Consider the following 18,915-nt stretch of genomic DNA (forward strand, 5'->3'; position numbering starts at 1 on the left):
GGACTTCTCCGCAGGAAGTTGTGCATGTCGTGTTGTGTTGTGTGTTCCTAGGAGTGTTGGGACTTCTTTCAATCGACCTGTAACTTACTCTCACCCTCTCCCTCGACAATGAAAGAACCATTGACACAAGTGACACTTACACTCACCAGGCATGCGAACCTAACTTCTCAAAGATAGAGCGAACCACTCTCTTGTGCTAACAAGCAAGAGTTGAGGCAGAACCTTAATACAATGGCAACCAGGCCATCATACAGATGGGACTCCCACACCCAACAGTGTGAGATCTAGTTGGGACTTCATATCGGGGTGATCTCCTGAATGTTGGTGGGTCCAACACCGTCAACATTTCTGGTGCTAGAAGGAAGGCAGTCAGTTGTACATGGCATAAATTCCCTTCACACTCACTCATCAATCATCTGGTCAAGGCAGAAAATCGCACTCCCTCTCACATGACTCTGCATTTGGTTACTCCTCACCTCCCAAAATTGAACATGAGAATTCATATCAATGCCTTCGCTTCATCCGTCACGTCACTTGCCAGTTCGTGAAAGCAATTGGACTGATCCTAGGCTTACAACATCTTCCACAGACATCTCGGAAGCCAAAATCCACTCCCAGAGGAGTTGTTGTATCATCAATGGAAGAAGAAGTCCTTGCCACGCTTGAAGGTCTAAAGGAAGCTATTGAAGACAGAGAGGAACCTCCAATCTTCCTTGAAGACGAACAAGGCACTCTTTTTTGATCTTGGGATCGAACTCTGGTATAAAAGGCAGAGGGGAAGGCAGTGGAGGAGGTGGAGGCAGAGACAAATCGACAGACTCAAATCTAGAACCATAAGACTCCGAAGGAGAGGAAGAAGATGAAGAAGACGAAGAGATGGTTGAACCAAATATTCAATGGATCACTTAAGGACCATTGGCTCTCCTGGCTGTTCTGCACAAGATGCCGAAGTGAGCAGAGAGCATGAACATCAAGTTCAACCCTGAAATGTGGTGAAGGCAGAATACCACTTAGAAAAGTTCTACCTATAGTTGCATACCCTCAAGTTATGTTTGGATGACGTAGCATGTAGATTGTTCCCATGTACCTTGGACAGTCACGCAGTTGCTTGGTATGACAACCTTCCACCCAAATCCATACAAAACTGGGGTTCTTTCAAACGTATGTTCCTCGAAAATTTTGCTGATGACAAGACCCCAGCCATGTTGCTCAAGGAATCGGGAAGCCTTAGGATGGAGGGAAAAGAGAAAGTGAAAGACTTCAATTAGAGGTTTATGTATATTTTGAACAAATTTACAGCAAACACTAAACCTCATGACTCCATCACTATTGACTATTACAGGTTTGCACTGCCAACTACCATTGTGTTGTTCATCAAGTGAGTTGTGAAGCCAACACTTTTAGAAAGCTATGAAGAGGCTATTGCTATTGAAAAAGACTTGTGTGAAATTGGAGTCATTAAGGATGAAAAATCAACGAAAGACTCCAAGGATGTGAGCAAAAAGCCCCAAGCAAGGGTAAAGACAAGGAAGCAACTAATATTGAGACCCTCACTCACCTTGTCAAGGACTTGGCCACTGAAATGTCTGAACTCAAGCAATGGAAAACGGAAACATTCGCAAGTAGCCATCCTCCCAAACAAAAATAGGCAAGTAGTTCATCAACTAGCTCATCAAGCAACAATTAGTTCACTTCCAAATTTGCGTAAAAGACTGTGTTCCAACTCAATTAGTTTGATGACCCTAATTTCTGTTCCTTCCACGAAGAGTTCCACCTCGATAACTCTTGTTCAGATTGGAAGTGAGTCGTTACCTCTATCTGTATTCATACACTCGATGCGGAAGGTGATATGTAGGAGAAGCCAGAAGACACTGATGATAGCGAAGAGGTTGCACCTGGCGAGACAAGAAGTTCTGGGCATGTGGTGAACACTTGTTAGTTATCGCAATTAATCTTCAAGATGAACACCAAGAAGTAGCCCCAAAAGAAAAATTATCTCTACAATATTAGGAGTAAAGAGGCTACCCCTACACTTGGGGAAATGCAAGAGAAAGTGAGGTAGCTGATAAAGAAGATTGATCCACCAGCTACTTGGAATAAATAGACACAAAGTAAGTCCAAGAAGAAAGTGGTGGATAAGAGTACATCCATGAGTAGCAAGTTGTAGAACACTCCGTCGGACAACACAAACATCCATTCCACCCTATACACCTCCATGAGTCTACCACCTCTGGAGTACAACATAGTCGATGACATGAAGAAAAATTGGGCAAACATTAGTTTGTTCGAGTTAGCTAAAGTCCAAAGTCAGCGATATATCCTGTTGTGTACGTTAGGACAAACAACAGTAGAAAACACAACCTCTACCAACAAGGGAGCAATCACACCTCCTGGATTGCTATCTACTGTGCTCAATACACTTCGGATGGAAGAAGAAAACTTAGGTTGCCCCCCATTCTTACTTTCATTCGATGTTTTTAACTACAATGTTCACAACTACTTGGTTGATTTTGGTGCAATAGCCAATGTCATGTTGCTGTCCATCGCTAAGAAGATCAATGCATGATGGAGCGAAACATCCGCAAGAATCATCCAACTTGACATAACATTAGTACTAACCATTGGTGAACTTTGAGATGTGATCATTTGACTATTCCATGACGGTCGAGTTCACCAATGCATCAACATAGTTGTTATGGACATACCAGAAGCATATGGCCTTCTACTTAGCAGAAACTGGTCCAGCAAGTTAGATGGATATTTTGCTACAGGCTGGTCTCACATGTGGCTTCCATAAAAGGGCAAATGCAACTAAATCTGGGTGTTATCTAAGAGGTATATGAAACACAATGTCACTCCCCTTAATGGCGAGAATGAACCATTGGCCTTCGTAAAAGTCACATTTGGAAGTTGCCTCCTGGAAAAGACATTGGAGTGTTATCCTACATGGCTAGTTCCAACCTCATTAGACAAGGAGTTGGGACTCCTTCCTCACCCAACTGATGATAATGAAACTTGTACAGTTTGTTTTTTTGATAGTAGCAGTAGTAGCAACAATGGTAGTAGGAGCAGTACCAACATGCCAAATGGTCCATGTACAAATGAGCTATGGGCTATGAGCCTTGACAAGTTAGGAAAACATGATGGCTCAAGGACCGAGTGTATCTCAGTCATCCAAAACAATGGAAAACACATGATTTTGAAATTTCTGAAGTTCGAAGGCACGAATAGCGATACTGAGTATGAAGCACTCATGTTGAACACATAAAGGACCAACACTATGAAAAAACAAAGCAACCTGGGAACCTACCATGATCCAAAGATGGCCAATCTCAGTAGAAGCTACACACTATAGTACCAACAAATCATTGACTGCTTGACCGAACAATATCAAGATGGGTCTGCACGAGTAGATGATCACCTGAGTACACACTACATGCAAGAAATCCAACATGAGACTCCATGTAAAAGAGGAGACAAGCCATTGAAACAAAAAATAGGTAACACATACATGTTGTTTTCTCTCCTTTTAGCAAAAATATTGACTAAGATTTTAAGTGTTTGGATTAATTACACAGTTCGTCATCATACTCGGTTTTCTAATTTAAATCTTGCACGTAAGAAATCTGGGAAAATCCTCTTACGCATTAACTTCAGAAACTTGAATCCTTCCCGGAATAAAAACAACTACCCATGCCATCATCTGAGACCATGTTGTACATAGTACCTAAAACAGTGGTGTTTTCTTCACTTGAAGGTCTTCTGGAATGTCACCAGGTTCTGGTAGCAGAGCCCAGTGGACTTGCACTGGTCTATGAGAGGCTTGGCCCACACACGTATCATTTGTAATCACTGGGCAGGAGGATTGACAACCTTCCTTCCAAAGGCCAAAATCTCAAACATTATTTTCGGTAGGTTGGGTCGTGCCTGTGCCGTGTACATAATCTGCTTGTTGCCTGTTGCTTCATCTGGGTTGTTTTGTTTATTATCTTTGCTTTTGCTTTCTTTTATTTTTCTTACTATTTTTTTCATGTTCGTTTTGTTTATTTGATATATTACTATTTTTGTTTCCAGAAATACATGCTACAAACTACTACGTCCTAGCTTTTGAATAGAGTATGTGGTTGAAATTGGAAGAAACTTGTGACATTGTAGCACTTGGCCAGTCTTGTGTCCACCTTCTCTGTGCTTGGTTTTAAATTTTGGCTCATGAAGTCCTAATGGAAAATATGAACTGTCTGCAAGGGAAGTTTTGGTCCATCCATGAACTTGTGTCCATATTGGGAATCCCCTTGTATGTGCTCAGCCTTCTAATATGTGTGTGTTCAAGCTCATCCAACTAGTAGAAATGGAGAAGGGGAAAATCTAAATGAGCAAACCTATGTCAGAGGTCTTACATGCTTCTCTGAAGGAACAACATCTTCTTCTCTCAATAATTCGGGATCCTTCTTCCACCCCAAAAGTAAATAAGTGCCTATGCATAATCCTCTTGAAAAATATAAAGGTGAAAGAAGAGAAAGGCTTCCTGCGCAAAGAGGTGAAGCATGCAACTTCATCGAGGTACTAACCAGGCTCGCTGGCAATGGAGTAATGGTTGTGTTCTTGCATGACTCTGTCGGGGTACTGTCCAGGCCTGCTGGTAGTGGAGCAACACCAGAGATGAAAACTTATACTCTAAAAATCTTCAACTCGTGAGCTAAACTAAGCTTCCCGGATTCGAAACACTGAGGTTCAAGCTAAAATTTTGATTGTTTTGACTGAGTTGGCAAAGGGTGAACCACATATGTCCATGGGGTAAGTGGAGAAACTAAAGTAACTTGCACAATGATTCAATACTCCCCAAAAGACCAACACCCTATGCTAGAAATGAACCAAAATAGAGAATATAGAGTTCTAACACTGTGTCGCCAAGTGTTGTGGCAGCTACAACCCCCCTCCAAAATTTTGGCCTACACTAATTTCAGAGCCTCCCTTGAAGAGTTTCACTTGATGACTGCACATACTCAGGTTTGATCCATGAGCTCATGTGAGTCTTTACGTCTGCCTTTCTTGTTCATTGCATTCAAGTTCAAAGTATTTGCTTCATATGTGTTTGTTGTGTTTGCTATGAAATCATCTATCACACTCACACATAGAGTCACATTCATTGTCGTGCAAGTGTCATCTCGATCAATGAATGATTAATCATGAGTGTTGTGCTTGTCGCTTACATCATCGGTCAGTCTTGTTGAACATGTGTGTCTAGACGGTTTGGTACTTTCATCGTCAAGTCATGCAAGTGTGTGTTTGTATGATCACCTATGCATCTTTCGATTGTTCACACACTTAGACATTCTTGCTAAAGGTTCTGATGACCTGACTCCCCTTTCACAGCCAGACCATCACCCTACCATCGACTTGATTGACTGTTAACTAGAACAATGTAGAAGCACCAAGATAGTATTTTCAAGCTATGCTACCCGCAAGAAATCCAATCCATGCTCATGCTGGCCACCCAGATAGTCAGACCTAGCAGTTACCCTGAGACTGACTCCCCTCAAAATTTGTGCAGAGGCCACTAACCTTAACCGCTCAACTAACTAAGGAAATTGCATAGACAGGTTGGGCATACACCAAGTGCCGTCCCTGTCTCCCTCAGAAAATTGCGCAATTTTCCCAGTCAGTCATCCTGATGGTCGACCAACTATTCATCTTAGAAATTATGTAATGTTCATGAGTAGGCCTTCTGCTGCCCATCAGTCAGTTCATCTAAGAAATTGTGCAAAGATGATCAGTAGGCCGGCCTCCTAGCCTTAGTGCAGTTTTCCTTACCCGCAACGCCTGACAATAGACTATCAGTTCCCTTTGCGATTACATAGTTTTTACTGCCAATCTTCCTGGTAGCCAACTGGAAGTTCCCTCTCGAAATTGTGCAGTTTTGGCTACCAGTGACCCCAACAGGCAACTGGCAATTCCCTATGGGAATTATGTAGTTTTGGCTGCCAGCTTCCCAGGCAGTTCCCCAGAAAAACTATGCAATCGCTACTTGCTAACCCTTCATGTAGCCCGGCCCGTTCCTCTGGAAAATTACAAAAATCTGGATATCCATCCCCATTGCCCTCTTATTCTGAACCTGTCTTGCTTTCCAGCAGCTCAGACTCTTCCTCCCAAAACTTTTTCAATTTTGCCTCCTAGTCGAGCCAGACCTTGTAGACAGCCACTGTCAACTCAGATTGCCTGTCTCCGTATCTCGATAACTCTTGCTTAGTTTTCATCAACATATGCCTAGAGCCATCATCTTGCATCACAGCCTTGCTACCTCTCCCGGTCACCTGCATCTGAATGATCATGTGTCATGGTAGACTAGGAGGTTTTGGATTCAATATCGTCTCTTCATGAGTGATTGTAGGTACAGGTATACTAACAAACATGGAAAGATGATGAATGGGATGAACGAAAGGAGTAAATGCAGAATGAAAAGTTCACCAACAAATGAACTAACGAAGCATGTGAAGCGAACGAACACAACAAACATGAAACTTCACGAACAGGTGAGCTTGTTAAGCCTTCCAGCATGAAATAAGGAACAACATGCTAAAGCTTCATCAAGTGAACCAAGGACCATGGAAGAATCCGTGTACTTCGCCATGCGGACATGAATCTATGGTAAACCATGAAGAAATCCATCACCCAGCAGCACTATAGCTCGACATGCACTCGAGCAGTAGCACGAAAATACCAACGTTATCATGTCAAGTCATGTCGAGTCACATCATGAGTCATGTCACCCACATCTCCACTATGGGCTTGTTTTCAATCAATGTGATGTAATGTGGAAGTATAAGAGACCCACTTGTTGAACAAAGAGTCATGTAAGTTGAAAAGTCATGGAAGTCAAACAGTCATGAGGGTAGTCGAACAACCACAAGGGTCAGTTTCACCCTTGACTATAAATACCCCATCATTTGTACATGCAAAGGACTTTTCACCTCATCTCCTCCCACATAGGCAAGAGAGTCTGTAATATTTTCTTTGAGGAGTATGTAGCAAATCCAATGCCCCACAATTGAGGTTAGTGATGTATGGTGTAACAATGTGTCTTGGAACTTTTGCTTAATTCAGAAGCCTGCTAATAGGCCAGCATGTTTTCACATGTATTGTATTTGTTGTAAGACTTCTCTTTAACACTTATAATGCATGTTTCTTTAACCTGTGTTCTACATATAAGCTGCTTCATTTCTTGTACTGCATAACCTATTAATGGAAATGTGGTGTATATGCTATTAACGTTGTCTCTCCCATGTAGATTGTTCTCCAACATCAGACAGACCTTTCACATGAAGGTTGTTGTAACAATCATTGCACTCATTCGGAATGCTACATGAGTGTTGTAATTGTTATCTCACCTTGTATGTTGTGACTACCGCATCCGTGTGGACTGCTTCACTAGAAGCTGTGCATGTCTTGCTGTGTTGTGTGTTCCTAGCGGTGTTGGGACTGTTCCCAATTGACTTGGAACTCACTCTCACCATCTCCCTCGACAATGAAATAACCATTGGCACAAGGGAACCTCACTTCTCAAAGATAAAGCAAACCACTCTCTTGTGCTAACAAGCAAGAGTTGAGGCAGATCCTTAAGACAATGGTAATTGGGCCATCATACCGGATGGGACTCCCACACCAAATGGTATGAGGTCTAGTTGGGACTTCATACCAAGTTGATCCACTGAATGTTGGTGGATCCAACACCATCAACAGGTTCGTACACTCCCATGCGTAGTGTCTCGGCCCTCCACAATTGTAGAAAATAACTTGTCCCTGACCTCTCGCAGGTCCTCCTCCGCCTTGGCCTCATCTGCACCCCTGATATCCTCCTCGCGCTCCCCCAACGCCTTGATCCAGAGGCTAAGTTTCTATCTGCATCTGATACATGGGCGTTCTCTCCATCATTAACTCATAGCTACGGTAATTACACTCATCATGACCCACCAATTTACATAAGTTGCAGAAGAGTTGTTGTATTGTCTACACAAATTTCTGCAGCAAGTAACAATTGTATATTACATGTTTTCCAGCTACCTGATAGATAGCACACCACACTGCGGGCCCTGTACTTGGCTTGACTTAAGCTTCCGGCCTTAGAGGAATTGGCCCTCCTCCTGCAATGTAATTTTCAAAGAGAGGGTAGTGATATTTATCATGCCCCAGACTTTTACATTTCATACACCAAACTTCTTTGTGCACCTTTGGCGAACCACTCTATCCTTCTTCAAATTTTGGAACTCTTGGCAGAGATTCTGCAACTCCGCGTGAATCTTATGAACTCCCAAAGAAACATCTAGAATTTGTGTCTCATGCAATCTCATCGCAATCTCCAGGGATTCCGTCTGGATCCCAATCTTTTGTTGTGATAAAGAAACCCTTAATTGAGGCAAGAGCGAAGCTACAAACCATTCGCGGTGTTTTCCATCCGTAAGATTCATGTTAGTTTCATGAATCTTGCATTTCAATCTTTGATCCAGCTCCTAAGGTGTCTCGCTAGGATTCATCATGTTTTCCTTGAATGCAACGATTGATTGCGCTTCAGACTTGGGTCTACTGAATTCCTTATTCAATGCATTCTAAATGTCTACCAACACAGTTGTTAGGTTATCAATGTAGTACTTAATGTACCACATTAGCACGCGATCCTGTAAAGTAGTAACCAACGTTTCTTTCTTCATCTGATCATCTATAATGTTCTGGGATGTCATACGACCATTGCAATGAACCAAAACTGGTCCAGGTCCTCATTTCCCAAGCCCTTGAAAACAAGAAACTTTACTGCATTCGCCTTATTGAGCGGTGGCAGAGGTGGTGGTGGTGTGGGTGAAGGTGTATGCTGTGGAGGTGAAGACGGAGGTGGTGTGGGAATATGGGGTATTCGCGGGAACCCTTGCCTTATTAACTAGACAATGCTCTGCTGTGAAGCCTATGCTGCTCCTTTGTCGTCACTCAGAGGAGGCTCAATCAGCAGGCTATATTCAAAGCCTATTCTCCCTCTATCCCTGAATAAATTTCCACTTCACGTAGCTCCAAACATCAAGGTAATTACATAGCCCGCTTTTTACACAAGAGCATTTTAATCCAAGTATTCAAAGATCTCAAATACTTACCTCGCAGTCCCTTGAAGAAGCGCCGCTCTGCTTCGCTGTAGCTAACCTTCCCTAGCCGTTTGCCAATTTAGTGATCCACTCGTGTAGCTCGATTGAGAAGGAGCAAACGAAAATTTCATATATCTCTATGTATAGATAACTGTCCAACCACTATTCTTTCATCAATCGTAGATTTCTGTTTTCTTGCGCTGCAAATTCATGGATTTTTCTATCCAACCACTCCTCAATTTATTTCTTTATTGGATTCCAGTGATGCGACATCACGCATCTCTTTATGCAGATCTCAGTCCTGGCAATGAAACCATTTGTTGTCTTAGTGGGTCCCGACCCAGGTTCAGAGTTAAGTTTTCCAAACAAATACCTACACTACTGGCTGTTTTGGCATCAACCCAGGGAGCATAGACTGAAGTCTCACCCAAAGTAGTATGGGGGATGCTGGAACCAAGTTTCTGCACCCAAATATTAGCATAATGTCATTTTGTGCCCTAGACCTACCTTCGTGTATATCGATAAGCCTCTAAGGCTTATTGATATAACTTCCTTTAACCAACCTCTAGACGTTTATGAAGGTCTATGATTGTATTTCGCAGACCCTTAATAGGTGAATCAACCACTTACACGCCTCTGTAAGTACCCTTAGTTCGGTATTTACCCAGATCGTCTTAAGTGTTTGATAACATTAACATGAAACAAGATATTATTCGCGTAAATAGTTATTATTACATGTGTTCATATGACTGTAAATCATGTAAAATCATGCATCAATACAGTATTAATTCATAAACCCATCATTCATCATAACATAATAGCGCATTAATTCATAATAGAAATAAATAGAAAAAACACAGGAATTGTTGGGATAATCTCTTTATTAATGCTTACGTTCTTCTTATAGACTCAAGACTTCCCTGTGCACTTAGCTGCAGGGGTCTGCGCACTCAACTACAGACTCTACTCTAGGCCTCTATGCACATAGTTATAGAGCCTCTCGTCTATGCTAAGACTTCTTCGCTTTTACTCTTAATGACCCATTACATTCATCTTCATCTTAGTTATTCTCTCTTAGACTCTCTAAAGCTCTCCTTTTTATAGAATCCCATGGTTCATGGACCATGGATAGATCTACTAAAGCCAACACAACTTACATAAAAGAAGGGTAAAGCCCTTTATGACACTTTACTGTCTACGCGCTCCGAAATCACAGCTTGTAGAGACTTTACATTCTTTACAATAAAACTTGGGTTTTTTTCCCCAAAACTTGACCATAGGGGACCCTGTCCCAATAGCCACAATGAAATTTTTTCAATTTATTAATCACACAATATCTAAATTACACCTAAAGTCTCTAAAAAGTAAAAAAAAACAACACATAAAGTAACACATGCTAAAAAATCTAGGAGTTCAAACCATACAAACTTACTCTTCACAGAGATCAATATTTACTAGTTGGTGATGAAATCCAACATCGAAGAGATCAAGGTGATTTTTTATTATAGAAAATGAGTGTTTGGAATCAGTTACCCTGAAAACCTGCTTAATGAAATGGTCTGGTGCAAGTAACTCTGGTATAAACCATTGCGAGCAAGATTACCCTCCAGAGAGTCCAAGTGAGTCTAGCTAACATCTATTCCAGGTACAACAAGATCTTCCCTCTACCATCACCTTAGGTAGAACCCTAGGATTATAGTCACTAAGTTCACCAAATACAACAATTTTACGTGGGGGGACAATCGTAGATTAGATGTACATGCAAGGGTAGAGTAACACGCTCAATCCCCTTAAGGGATCCTCCACATGATCAATTGGAGGTTTACTTTCAAGTGACCCCAAGTACCTTTCAGTACCATTGTAATGCGTGTAAATCATTGTATCTAGGCCAATGAAGTTGGTCAGATCAATTCACCAGATTTGACACGACCTTGTACTTAACTCATGTATAAGAAGAGCTTCCCAGAGAAAAACGAAAATAATTGGATTTTCTCTCCCTAACTCAAGATTCTATTGTTCGTTTGTAGCTTTGGAAAGTTTTCTTCCTTCCTTATTCCAAATTCCTACACTTAAGCCACTATAGGTGAAAAGAGCCATAAAAAATATAAATTCTAGGTGAATTTTAATTAACGTTGTATTATTAAGTTGTTATTTTACTCAATGGGTGACGAAGGTGAAACTTATGATGTTGTGACATGACTCGAAATCTTAATGTGCTTTAAAATGCAAAAGGAACTTTCATATTCGATGAAATTCTATTTAGAGAAAAGAAAGAGTTTCTTTTATTTTTTCAAGAAATGAAATGCAAAACTCATGACTTTTCCAATTTTCTAAAGCAACCAATTTCACTATTTTGTGATGAAAATGAAGTCGACAAACTAATTTCCAGATTTCTTTAATCATCAAAACAAATTAAAACACTCTTTTCTTTGAATCACTAAAAACATTCAAGCACATAGTTTTCGATCAAGAAGGTTGGAGAAAAGACATATTCTTCTATGAATGCTCTGATTTAATGACAACAACAGTAAAATCGCGAAATTTTCCCGAGATGAAATGAAAAATTTCTTTTATCAAGAAAAAATAACCACAATTCTTTCACAAAAGCACAAGGTCTTCAGAAACGCTAGTTTGCAATTCAAAGCAATTTTGACTACAAATAAGAAATATTTAAGGCCTAACCAGTGTATTTGATACAACAAAATAAGAATATCATTTACAAAATGATATTCAATCTTGTCTTGATCAGTCAGCAAATCAACCAGGCAAAACCCTAAGGTATTCTTTCGAAAAGACCAAATTTTCAAAAATTATCCACAAAGCAATCAACTAAGTTCAGAAGAGACAACACACAGTCTAAAAAAATAGAATGACACTTTCAGAAAGAAAAATTCAGGTCTGGGTTGAAGCAAGTACGAAATTTTCAAAAAATTTCAAGGCCTGTGCAGATTTCTAGCAGAAAACAGAGTGCATGTGCTCCGTTGCTACAACAAAAAGGGCACAGGGATGCACTCTATGTCCAAATAGAAACAATGCAAGGAGGAAAACTTATAGAAAAAATAAAAAATTTGAGAATCAACCAGTCAGATCTAAAAGGCCATTAATTTATGAACTCTCAGGTCTGATAAATCAGAAAAATCAAAAAGTAAGTCCAAGGAAAAATATGAGAACAAAGACGATCCCCAGCGGAGTTTCTAGTTTGTTACACTGAACAATCCCTCTTGCGTATAAGAGTGATCTCCCTAGATCCTAAATGGAAACTAGAAACAATCATGACAAATGAACAGACTCATTCCCTAAGTTAAATTTGTTCGAACTACAAGCAATATAGCTAATGGATAGACCTCTTACTGGTTTCACGAAATTCCTGATTAAGATCCCTTGTTGTGACTTGATTCAACTCTTCAAGCTTGATAAGATTTGCAAACATAGGCTAGAAAAGGATCAAAAGCACATGTGATATAATAATTCAAACAACTTAGCCTAATCATTAAGGAAATTAGGGATTAAATTTGACTTAATAAACATAATAAACAATTGTAATCCATTCATCATTCACAAAAGACAAAATCAATGGGAGAAAGTGCTCATTTTTATTAATCAGAAGATAAGAGGAGCCTTACAAACTTTGCATTGATGTTTTGAGGTCCCTACCAAATTCCTTCAATATCCTCCTCAGATGACAAGTTCTCCAATCTCAAACCAACAACATAAGTTTGTATTCTCTAAATTCTGACCTGCTTCATCCCTCAACCATCTAGTCCTTTCATAGACTAGAGGGGAGGAAGTTTTAGATTCCTAAGAAGAAGATGAACCTCCTTTAATGAGGGATGAGGTTATCATGAGAAAAGGGATGGAAATGCATCTTAAGAGTATTATAGTTCGAATAGTCATCACTTGGAAGCTTTCAGTTGGGAAATATTCGACCAACTATGGTTCTAGAATGTACTTTTTATTTTACTTTCTAGAATTCACCTGTGCAGGTTTATAGTTACAGACAGAGTGCAACTCTATGCCATTCTCAGAGTCAATTTCAGCGCATGCGGGGGAAATTCTAGAGAAATCAGAACAGGTGAAACTTAAGAAGGTGTGAGAGCTATTTGACCCAAATTTCTCATGTAATTCAACATATATTTAGTTGTTTGACTTATAAGGGAGCTAGTTTCAACATGTTCACGGATGGTAAAAATATCATAAATTGATCAAGTGTCATGGTGACAAATTGACATGTAACAGATGTCGAATTGGATCATAGTAGCCTCTCTTCTCATGTTTACCCCAGGTTGGCATGGTTACTCTAGATAGACATAGGAGGGGGTGTTACAAAATGGTATCAAAGCATGGTTACACTCTCTTTCGGTCATATTTCGTGCTACAGATATGGGTGAATGTTTCGGTCATGCATGCATGTCAGTTTCATGTGTGGCTCTTACACTGATGTTTTGTGTGCTTATTGAAATGCATCATATTGATCATGGTATAAGTAAGATTATCATGAGTAACTTGATGTCTATTTTATGGAATGCATCATTAGAAGTATATGATAGGTTACATAAGTATATGCAGCTTCATTACATCCTTGTATGGTTGGTTGTATTCTTGGTTATTTGATTACATGCATCAGTTTTGTAGGTTGATTACAAGAATTGATCGCTTATGCACAACTACATTCGGTTATGCATATGTGTAGTTGATTAAGCATTACTTATGCAGGTTCATAGTTGTAGGAGGAGGCAATGTGTACAATGGAGAAATGATTGTGGTCATGCATGTATGGTCTTAGTTATAGTTATACATGAATAGTAGGTCAAACATTCCTTGTGAAGTCATGGTGTGCAATTTAGGTCATTAGGGTGATATTGGTATGTTATGATGCTAATGTGTTGGCCGAGATAGAGTAGGAGATGTAGAGAATCATAATGAGGTTGCAGAATCGGACTTTGGGGTAAGAGCAGATCATCATACAAGTATTGTGTGTTTGGCATGAAAGTATGTAAGTCAATGATTTTTATATGAATTAGGTTTATATACATTAGGGTTATGTACATGTCTTTTGATGTTATGGTTACATTCATGATATATGTTACTCGATTAGTGTAGTTATATGCACATGTGTCAGATAGTAACAATGTAAACTTTGAAACGGGAAATATAAACTCAAAACGGGAACTCTGGCCAAAAAACCCCAAAAAAACATCAAAAACAGTGCTCAAAACGAAAAGTGTGTATACTGGAACGATGTTTTTATTTTTTAGGCGTCAATTTTGAACATGTTTTAAAATTGGCAGTGACTACAAAATTTACAATGAAATTTTTGTGCAAAATATAGCTTCAAAATGAAACTGATGACACTGGAACAATGATTTTTTTTTAGGGTCAATTTTCAGTATTTAAAAAAAATGCTAATAAAACCAAATTTCTATGTGTCAAACAAAGTTGTTTATGCGGGAAAAAACACACTAATGTTTTTGGTAGAATATCATTTTTCTTTCCTAAGTATAAATTTAACATGTTTTCAACCATAACATGCTAGATACAAATAAAATTGAAATTTTTTCAACTATAAAATAAAAAAAACCATGACATTATGAACAAATTACATCACTAAATGCATTCAAAAGTCATTATTTGTATATTGAATAAAACATATTTTATATCTCTAATTTAATATTGCATTGTAGATATTTTAAACAATAAAATTTATCATAACTAAGACATATAATCCAACAACATAAAAATGCCTCATAACTTCTCATTTAACACCATATGGAAAACATTAATTTTATTTGAAGATACGATGCATACATCAGTTATATAAACTGTCTTGAACAACTATTCAAAATCACTCATGTTTTCTGGCACACCATCAAAATTTACATCTTCAGATGAGTGACTGGATGCTGACGAAGATGTTCCATATTCTTCTCTTTCATCAACTAGTGCCCCATCTGAGTCCACATGCATGCCCAACATTTCAGGTTTCAAAATTCTTCTAGATCTATGACTGGTTTCAGGTGACTCCCATGTTAACACTGTTCCTTCTGGTAACAACCTTTTCAGAATCTCTATCGTCTTGAAGCGAAGAGTTCCTCTCTTTGTTAAATTGAAGTCATAAACAAGTATGTCTACATCCTCCAATTTTAATATGTCTGTGCGGCGGCGATTTACATTTGTACCCTTTCTTTTTCTTTTTCCGCCATTATTATTGTCAACTACCATCTCTGGCTTATACACACCATTGAATGGGTGTGTATTTGTGGCATACCAATGTACTTCAACACTTGTAACATCCTCATTTTCTGTAATGACCTTTATAACTTTAGCAACCCAAAATGGATAGCCATTGGGATCTCCATCTTCTAGCACTGCAATCATGCAACCCTCCTTAATATCCTGTACTGAACCCCTATAAAGGTCTTCCATGGCTTCACGTTGTGCACGAGATCTTCTGGAACCAATATACATCTCTCTTTCCTCTGCCTGTGAAGAATTAATAATACCTTGAGATTGTTGTTGTTCAACAATGTTTACTTCCTCATGTTCATTCGACACATTATGTGGCCAAATAAATGGATTTTTCAAAGGTATATCTTCATTTATTGTTGTCGAAATGATATCACTTTGATTATTGAAAAACGACTCCCACCAAACTGAATCAGCAATGTCAAAGTACTCATATGTATATCTAATACATTTTTTAATTTCTTCCAGGCAATCAGAATAATTTATAGCCCTGTTCTGTCTACGTGCATTCTGAACTTCACCAACTGATTGTAATAACAATATTTTTGATGCAAATATTGGATGATCTGGAATGAACTTCAAAAATTGCAATCCTGATGACGGTGCCCATTCTGTAGTAGTTGAATACTTCTTGCCCCATATTAGTGTTTTCCCATCAATTTTTTTGATACGAAATTGATGTTGGAAGCTAATGTCATTAAGTTGTTCAATGCATCTCCCCTCACCATATGATCCCAGAATAAACCTTCGCATGCCAATAGTTTCTTCCAACACATCAAAAGTAGTCTCTGGCATGTATGATTTCTTAATACATTCAATTAGTGATGGCAAGCTACCAACTTCCTTCCTCCTCAATGTGACTGAAAAGCGGCTAAACATCTGATCAATATGGTCATGAGTGTGCCCAACAAGAAGGAAACCAACCTTTACCTTCTGAAAAATTCCCAATTCAACAAGCATGTTTAGATATCCAAAAACAACCTGATTTTTGTTTTCACGGCAAGTGTTGTCCAATTGTAGATACAAAACTTCAGGAAGATTACCAGACCAATGAGAAATCACATCATGAATTATAGTTATGGTCAGATTTGCATCATTATGAATATTTGGAGCTGTGAAGTACACCCTTGGCAACATTTTCCCATTGAAGACCATACAACCGACCAAGTGAAATTGAATAAAGTTTTCCTCCTGTAAATTTTCGGGTGTGCGAACAAAATGTGGTAAAAGTGTTTTCTTCTGGTCCATACCATCAATTATCAAACCCAAATATTTATTTGGATTATCATAGCACTTATTTCGATGCTTGTACAACTTCTTCCTTTCATTTGTTTGTTGTTCGCGATGCTCCTGAAGTTGTTTGACAATTAAATCTACACAACATAAAAGAGATTCATTAAGAAATATGTTTTCATAGTTGATGACTATACAATTTTAAAAGTTAAAGTTATAAACGCTTACCTCTTTCTAAGCCTTCACTTTTGTCCCTTTTTGATTTAAGAGAAGCACATGTACCGCAAATCCCCATCCTTGTCTTCTTAGGAATACGAACATTGTTGAATTCTTTCTTCCATACCTTCACAAAATATTGATATGTAATAAACTGGCCATGTCCCTCAGCACCTTCTGCATATTCTTTGTATAAGTTGTAGATTTCTCGTCTTGAAAAATTATCTGGAATATGTATTGTCCCTCCATTTGGCATACACTCTCCATGCTTTGAAAAGAAATCTTTCATCCATGACATTGCAGTATTTGATAATGGACCAAACTGTCTTTTATGACGTACTTCTGAATAAAATGTGGGATCCTTTTCCAAATTTTCTTGAATTCTCGAGAGACGAAAATTCCCAATCGAATGAAACATTTTGAAACCTTTTCTACAGATAAAAAAAGTCCCAATATGATAATCATAACCTGACAATGTAGATTGCATGCACCCAACTAAATATGAATTTTGCATTCTTTTATTCATTGACAAATATCTCTTCCTGATTTCTAATGAAAATTTGAAATCCATGTGTTTCAAGCAATCTTTTTGGAAACATTCACTTGAAATGAGAGCACTGATAGAACTTCTTCTTGTCAGATATTCTGCTCTACCCCTTGTATAACTAGAACAACTTGCATTGATACGAAAAGGTCTCCTACTCCTTGATACAATGTTTCTTGGCAACATCTCCATCATTTGATCATCATTTGTATAAGGTTTTTCATCATCATTAAGAGGAATGTTATCCACACTATGATCATCCTTGCTTTTCAAATATTGACTTGGAGGATATTATTCATCTTCTGCTTCTTCAGTGCTACTGTCGTAGTCCTTAGAATTCGGACTGAATGGAAAATCTGACTCGATGTATAATGGATATTCTTCCTCATATGCATTGCCAGTGCTACTCTCATAGTCCATAGAATTAGGACTACGTTGAAAATGTGACTTACTTATTGAAGATGCTACATCCCGTCCTTTGTCACTGCTACCTTTATACTCATTAGAATTAGGACTAAGTGCATCATCCTGTCCTTCATCACTGCTGCTCTCATAATCCGCAGAATTAGGACTAAGAGGACACAGTGACACTCTATTATTTTGAAATTCATCATCACGCTCTTCATAACTATTGCTCTCATAGTCCGCAGAATTAGGACTAAGTGGACACTGTGGTACTCCAATCTTTTGAATTTCATCATCCCACTCTTCATCACTGCTGCTCTCATAGTCCTTAGAATTTGGACTAACTGGACACCGTGACACTCCATAATTTTGAAAATCAACATCATGCTTTTCATCACTACTGCTCTCATAGTCCTTAGAATTAGGACTAAGTCGACACTTTGACACTCCGTACTTTTGAAAATCAACATCATGCTTTTCATCACTACTGCTCTCATAGTCCTTAGAATTAGGACTAAGTGGACACTTTGACACTCCATACTTTTGAAAATCAACATCATGCTTTTCATCACTACTGCTCTCATAGTCTTCAGAATTAGGACTAAGTGGACACCTTGACACTCCATTCTTTTGAAATTTTCCATCATGCGCTTCAAAACTGCTGCTCTCATAGTCCTCAGAATTAGGACTAAGTGGACACCGTGACACTCCCTTCTTTTGAACTTCACCATTATGCTTTTCAAAACTACTGCTCTCATAGTCCTCAGAATTAGGACTAAGTGGACACCGTGACACTCCCTTCTTTTGAACTTCACCATTATGCTCTTCAAAACTGTTGCTCTCATAGTCCTCGGAGTTAGGACTAAGTGGACACCGTGACACTCCATTCTTTTGAACTTCACCATCATGCTCGTCAAAACTGCTGCTCTCATAGTCCTCAGAATTAGGACTAAGTGGACACTGTGGCCCTCCATTCTTTTGAACTTCACCATCATGCTCTTCAAAACTGCTGCTCTCATAGTCCTCAGAATTAGGACTAAGTGGACATCGTGACACTCTGTTCTTTTGAACTTCACCATCATGCTCTTCATCACTGCGGCTTTCATAGTCCTTAGAAGTAGGACTAAGTGGAATCTGTGACTCTTTATTTAT

This window comes from Pinus tabuliformis, chromosome 1_2 (assembly GCF_031772625.1).
Source record: "Pinus tabuliformis cultivar Carrire ecotype Pingquan chromosome 1_2, CPIR1, whole genome shotgun sequence".
Taxonomy (NCBI): Eukaryota; Viridiplantae; Streptophyta; class Pinopsida; order Pinales; family Pinaceae; genus Pinus; species Pinus tabuliformis.